The sequence below is a fragment of the Dermacentor albipictus genome, chromosome 1, assembly GCF_038994185.2.
Source record: "Dermacentor albipictus isolate Rhodes 1998 colony chromosome 1, USDA_Dalb.pri_finalv2, whole genome shotgun sequence".
Taxonomy (NCBI): Eukaryota; Metazoa; Arthropoda; class Arachnida; order Ixodida; family Ixodidae; genus Dermacentor; species Dermacentor albipictus.
In genome coordinates this window covers 108,486,052-108,492,693 of record NC_091821.1, presented here as the reverse complement: position 1 = coordinate 108,492,693, position 6,642 = coordinate 108,486,052, and the positions used below count along the sequence as shown (strand labels likewise).

The 6,642-nt window shown below is 53.5% G+C and overlaps 1 protein-coding gene across 1 annotated transcript in view; it reads left to right on the top strand.

The window, feature by feature from the left end:
* The first annotated feature begins 4,235 nt into the window (after window positions 1–4,235).
* Window positions 4,236–6,642, top strand: part of LOC135907699 (uncharacterized) — a 232,016-nt gene continuing 229,609 nt past the window's right edge. The window contains exon 1 of the mRNA XM_070524566.1: window positions 4,236–4,431. The gene's annotated coding sequence lies outside the window, so the exon portion shown is untranslated. The remainder of the gene's footprint in view (window positions 4,432–6,642) is intronic.

The following is a 6,642-nucleotide window of genomic DNA, read 5'->3' as shown; positions in this document are numbered from 1 at the left end:
GCCAACGTTGATAAGCTACTGCAATCAAAAGAAAGAAAATGTCACACCATCACTTCGACTTGCGTGTTGTATGAGCGCTGCACGTGCAAGGGCCTCGTGCCGACCCTTACGTCATGCATCGAAAGTAACCGGTGGATCCAGCGACATCGCGAACAGTCGGACACACCATCAGAATTATACGCTGAAGAAACAGTGAAGAGGTGCGGCGGGCACACAGCCCAGACGTGCCAACAGGGTGCCTGCCCAGCGCTCGCGATCTCCTCCCAATAGGGCGAGATCGGAGCAGTTGGGTAAGGCCAACGTTGGTAAGCTACTGCAATCAAAAGAAAGAAAATGTCACACCATCACTTCGACTTGCGTGTTGTATGAGCGCTGCACGTGCAAGGGCCTCGTGCCGACCCTTACGTCATGCATCGAAAGTAACCGGTGGATCCAGCGACATCGCGAACAGTCGGACACACCATCAGAATTATACGCTGAAGAAACAGTGAAGAGGTGCGGCGGGCACACAGCCCAGACGTGCCAACAGGGTGCCTGCCCAGCGCTCGCGATCTCCTCCCAATAGGGCGAGATCGGAGCAGTTGGGTAAGGCCAACGTTGGTAAGCTACTGCAATCAAAAGAAAGAAAATGTCACACCATCACTTCGACTTGCGTGTTGTATGAGCGCTGCACGTGCAAGGGCCTCGTGCCGACCCTTACGTCATGCATCGAAAGTAACCGGTGGATCCAGCGACATCGCGAACAGTCGGACACACCATCAGAATTATACGCTGAAGAAACAGTGAAGAGGTGCGGCGGGCACACAGCCCAGACGTGCCAACAGGGTGCCTGCCCAGCGCTCGCGATCTCCTCCCAATAGGGCGAGATCGGAGCAGTTGGGTAAGGCCAACGTTGGTAAGCTACAGTAATCAAAAGAAAGAAAATGTCACACCATCACTTCTACTTGCGTGTTGTATGAGCGCTGCACGTGCAAGGGCCTCGTGCCGACCCTTACGTCATGCATCGAAAGTAACCGGTGGATCCAGCGACATCGCGAACAGTCGGACACACCATCAGAATTATACGCTGAAGAAACAGTGAAGAGGTGCGGCGGGCACACAGCCCAGACGTGCCAACAGGGTGCCTGCCCAGCGCTCGCGATCTCCTCCCAATAGGGCGAGATCGGAGCAGTTGGGTAAGGCCAACGTTGGTAAGCTACTGCAATCAAAAGAAAGAAAATGTCACACCATCACTTCGACTTGCGTGTTGTATGAGCGCTGCACGTGCAAGGGCCTCGTGCCGACCCTTACGTCATGCATCGAAAGTAACCGGTGGATCCAGCGACATCGCGAACAGTCGGACACACCATCAGAATTATACGCTGAAGAAACAGTGAAGAGGTGCGGCGGGCACACAGCCCAGACGTGCCAACAGGGTGCCTGCCCAGCGCTCGCGATCTCCTCCCAATAGGGCGAGATCGGAGCAGTTGGGTAAGGCCAACGTTGGTAAGCTACTGCAATCAAAAGAAAGAAAATGTCACACCATCACTTCGACTTGCGTGTTGTATGAGCGCTGCACGTGCAAGGGCCTCGTGCCGACCCTTACGTCATGCATCGAAAGTAACCGGTGGATCCAGCGACATCGCGAACAGTCGGACACACCATCAGAATTATACGCTGAAGAAACAGTGAAGAGGTGCGGCGGGCACACAGCCCAGACGTGCCAACAGGGTGCCTGCCCAGCGCTCGCGATCTCCTCCCAATAGGGCGAGATCGGAGCAGTTGGGTAAGGCCAACGTTGGTAAGCTACTGCAATCAAAAGAAAGAAAATGTCACACCATCACTTCGACTTGCGTGTTGTATGAGCGCTGCACGTGCAAGGGCCTCGTGCCGACCCTTACGTCATGCATCGAAAGTAACCGGTGGATCCAGCGACATCGCGAACAGTCGGACACACCATCAGAATTATACGCTGAAGAAACAGTGAAGAGGTGCGGCGGGCACACAGCCCAGACGTGCCAACAGGGTGCCTGCCCAGCGCTCGCGATCTCCTCCCAATAGGGCGAGATCGGAGCAGTTGGGTAAGGCCAACGTTGGTAAGCTACTGCAATCAAAAGAAAGAAAATGTCACACCATCACTTCGACTTGCGTGTTGTATGAGCGCTGCACGTGCAAGGGCCTCGTGCCGACCCTTACGTCATGCATCGAAAGTAACCGGTGGATCCAGCGACATCGCGAACAGTCGGACACACCATCAGAATTATACGCTGAAGAAACAGTGAAGAGGTGCGGCGGGCACACAGCCCAGACGTGCCAACAGGGTGCCTGCCCAGCGCTCGCGATCTCCTCCCAATAGGGCGAGATCGGAGCAGTTGGGTAAGGCCAACGTTGGTAAGCTACAGTAATCAAAAGAAAGAAAATGTCACACCATCACTTCTACTTGCGTGTTGTATGGGCGCTGCACGTGTACACGCCTCGTGCCGACCCTTGTGGCATGGATCGAAAGTAACCGGTGGAGCTGGCGACATCGCGAACAGGCGGGCACACCATCAGAATTGTACGCTGAAGAAACAGTGAAGAGGTGCGGCGGGCACACAGCCCAGACGGGCCAACAGGGTGCCTGGCCAGCGCTCGCGATCTCCTCCCAATAGGGCGAGATCGGAGCAGTTGGGTAAGGCCAACGTTGGTAAGCTACAGTAATCAAAAGAAAGAAAATGTCACACCATCACTTCTACTTGCGTGTTGTATGAGCGCTGCACGTGTACACGCCTCGTGCCGGCCCTTCTGGCATGCATCGAAAGTAACCGGACCCGCCGTGTTTGCTCAGTGGCTATGGTGTTGGGCTGCTGAGCACGAGGTCCTGGCATCTAATCCCGGTCACGGCAGCCGTACTTCGATGGAGGCGAAATGCGAAAACACCCGTGTACTTAGGTTTAGGTGCACGTTAAAGAACTCCAGGTGGTCCAAAATTCCGGAGTCCTCCACTACGGCGTGCCTCATAATCAGGAGGTGGTTTTGTCACGTAAAACCCCACAATTTTTTTTTATGCATCCGGTGGAGCCAGCGACATGGCGAACAGACGGACACATCATAAGAATGGCGAGCGTTGTCCTGTCGTTCCCGTCGGCCCGCAGGTCACCAACGTAATCTGCCTCTACTTGTCGTCCTTCGTTCCGAATGAAATCCTCGTCCTGGCACTATCACCATACGGCAAGCTTCTTTCTGTCAACGCTGGTGTTATGAGCGGACAAGGTGGCGTGCTCACGCGCACCCGCTTCGTTCGGATGGAAATGAGCACCATAACCCCTGTCCCCAGTTATCTGCGAGTCTCTGGTGATCCTGTGACGTGTGACTACCGTGACTTGCAACGCTTGCGTCGTCGGTGTGGCTCTAGCGACCACTACCGTGCACAGCGCGCCGCAGCGTTATGTGGCCGTTGTGGAATCCATGGCCACGAAAGCGACGGAGGTGACCATCCTTGTCGGCGTTGCGGGGATGGTCGCCGTATACAGTCGTGTGCCCTGTGCGGCGCTCCCCTCAGACGCTACTGCTGGTGCCTTTCCCCCCTTACCTCCGACGTCAGCTGCGGTCGCGACGACGCGTGACGCCGTAACCAGAGATTTTGCCTTGACACCGCATCAACCAGCGTCAGCAAATGACAAAAGAAGAAGCATGCAGCTCGAGCATTCAAAACACCTCCATTTTCTGAACACATAAACAAAGCCTGCCCGACTCTGGGCCAATCCCCGCGAGTGGGTAAGCGCCAAACTCATAAAGGACATCATCATCATCATCACACGCCCTGTTCGCCGGCCTCCTCGGACGAACGGGGAGAACGCGTGCTGTTGGTGACGTGGCCGATCGCAGCACGCCATGTTCGCCGGCCTCCCAGGCAGCGAGGGACGTGCGTGTTGTGGCCGGTGGCGCCTCCACTTCGCCATGCTGCCATAAGTCCTGATCGCACCCAAGCTTTCGACAAGGCTGAAACGATTGGCCCTGCGATATCTGCGCTCGCTATACCGACGAAGTCTGTGGTGCCTTCATTCGTCTCAGTTGCGTCGCTTGCAACGCCACACCTGATTTGTGACTATTCTGCAAAAGCCACTGCTCCATTGCATCTTAATGAGCCCTTGACTGCAGAAGTTATCGGCGGCGATGTCATCGATCCCGCAGCCCAACCGCTACCAGCATCATCATGCATAACCTGAAAATAGCTTCAGCCTCGGAGTCGATAGTAGCGTTGGACTTTCACCAAGCCGGGAGGGTCTCGACGTAAAAATGGCTTTCCCACGAGACGCGTCAGCTTCTGGCTCAGACGGCGCCCCGGATCACCGCGCCGAGTTACAACGGCCAAAGAAACCTCGGCCTTCTTCGAGAGGGTCGAAGAATGACGTGTGTACTGCATGTTCCCTGGAATTGTTCCCGGGGCGCCGACTTGAACAACACGACCAGGTCAGTTAGGTGATACCTTTAATTAAATGTGGCTGACACCCTGAAAATTATTTAATTAAATGCACAGGGGTTCCGAAGCCCTATAAAACAAGCCGAAATTATCAGCGTGTCCCGCGCTAATAATTGTGACATTCTGTGTTCGCAAGAAACCAAATTTTTTTACCATTGGACATGTTCTTACTTTCAAACGCACTTTCAACCTAGATTGTTTTTTGTTTCTCTTTCGCGACGTCACGCTCTAGTGAAGTCGGTATTATATTTAACAGAGCTTTACTGCTAGATTATCATGTTTTTAATGATGGGACCGGACGGATATTGGCATTTGATTGTGTGCTATCTTCATTTAGGTTACGTGTTTTGTGCATCTACGGGCTCGCGCAAGCCACTAAGTCCAATGATTTTTTTCGTGACCCGGACGTATATTTCCTGGACGGTCATCACGTGGTGCTTGTTGGAGATTTTAATAGCATTTTAGACGCGAGCAGATGTGCAAGGCCCGGGCTGGGGTCGCCCTGATTGGAACGCAGGAGAGTTGCGTCGCCTCGTCCAGCACTTTTCGTTGCTGGATACATATCGACTTTTTCATGGTTCTTTATTTGTCTGGATGTGGCAACGCGGCGCGTCGTCAAGCAGGTTAGACCATGCCTATGTGGCAATCAATTTAGCTCACTATATCTCCCAATCTGATGTAATAGCTTTACCTTCATCTCCTGTTTATATTTCCGATCACTGACCAGTTATGCTCGAAATTTGCTTCCCTGCATTTTTATCCGCCAAACCTTGGCGCCACGACAACCGCGTTCTACAAGATGCGCATTCGCGCTGTTGTTTGTAAAGAGTCTTGCGAGCCGCTGTTTCTGGTTCTGACCCAGAGTCATGGGACGCACTCAAGGTGCAGTGGCGTCTGCATTGTTCAGCTGAAGGTCGTGCAATCGGACGACGCACGTCAGAAGAACTGGCAGATACTGCAACGGAGCTCCGTATCGCCCTTCGGGTCAGTCAATTGACTCCGCTGATGCGGTCATGGCAGCGTGAGCTACGCAAGCGTTTCCAACGCCTCATCGCAGCGTCGTCTTTGCCAGCTGCTGCTTGGCGATGCAGACGTAATCCGCAGGCACACTATAAAGTTCTGCGCTTTGCAAGAAACTGGCTTTTTAGACAGCCGAATGCATTCGTTTCTGTGGCCCCTAGAGCATGCACTTCCTCTTATGGCTCCTCCCGCGCGTGATTACTCGCTCTTTTTATCGCATTTTGAAAACATGGCGCGTACCAATACCCGAATGAGTCATGACAACGTCGATATGCCTAGTGATCTGCCTCAGGTTCCACCTGAAGTCGCTGAACGTCTTTGTGCACGACCGTCAGCTGGCGAGGTAAAAACAGCGTAACCTCGCCAGCTGACGGGTAAACAGGTAACCCACCCGGCCCCAGGACCGGGTGGGTTACCCGTAGAGTTTTATTTAATCTTCTGGGAAGACATTGGTGCCACTTTCGTGTCTGTTATCAGCCGCTGCTTTGAGAACTTTGAATTTCCGTCTAGTTTTCGTGACGGTCGTATTGTGCTGATACCTAAGCACGATCCATCATCAGTTTGTCCAGAAGAATGGAGGCCAATCACGCTTCTCAACATTGACTACCAAACCTTTACAGCTGTTCTCACCCTACACTCGGGAAGTCTGATGCCTTCCTTAACCGTTTCGCTGTCACGGGCGTACCGGTACGTCATCGCGCTTCCCCCCCACAGTGTCACTGACGTACCGGTAAGTTCTCTATCGTGCGTTCAAAATTTCGCGCCAGAGCGCAAAGCTGGCGCTCCTGGATTGGCCACGCTATCTGTTGACTCTTTCTACAAGTTCGTACATTCGCCCCGACCTGTGTTACTCCATGTATTGAAGAGTACGGCGCGACTGCCACTCCCCACTTTCTCTTTGCTGAGTGGCGCCGTGGCTCCGTGTTCACTGTATCTTGCGTCGCGCGCGTGTGGTTATGGGTTCAAAGGTTGTTCTGCCATCTCCGCTGGTTTGAAGGTTTTTATTTTTCTTCTGTTCGTGTGCCTGCTACGGCGCGTCAAGTTCAGGCGCACGTGCCGTTGCCTCTCCAAAAAGAGTGACTCGTTGCTGCTTTCGCTCTCTCGCCGCACCCTCACTTTCGACTTGCAGCAGTAAACGTAAAGCCCTTCGAACTTTGTTTAGCCTTTTTCCATCTCTCTAT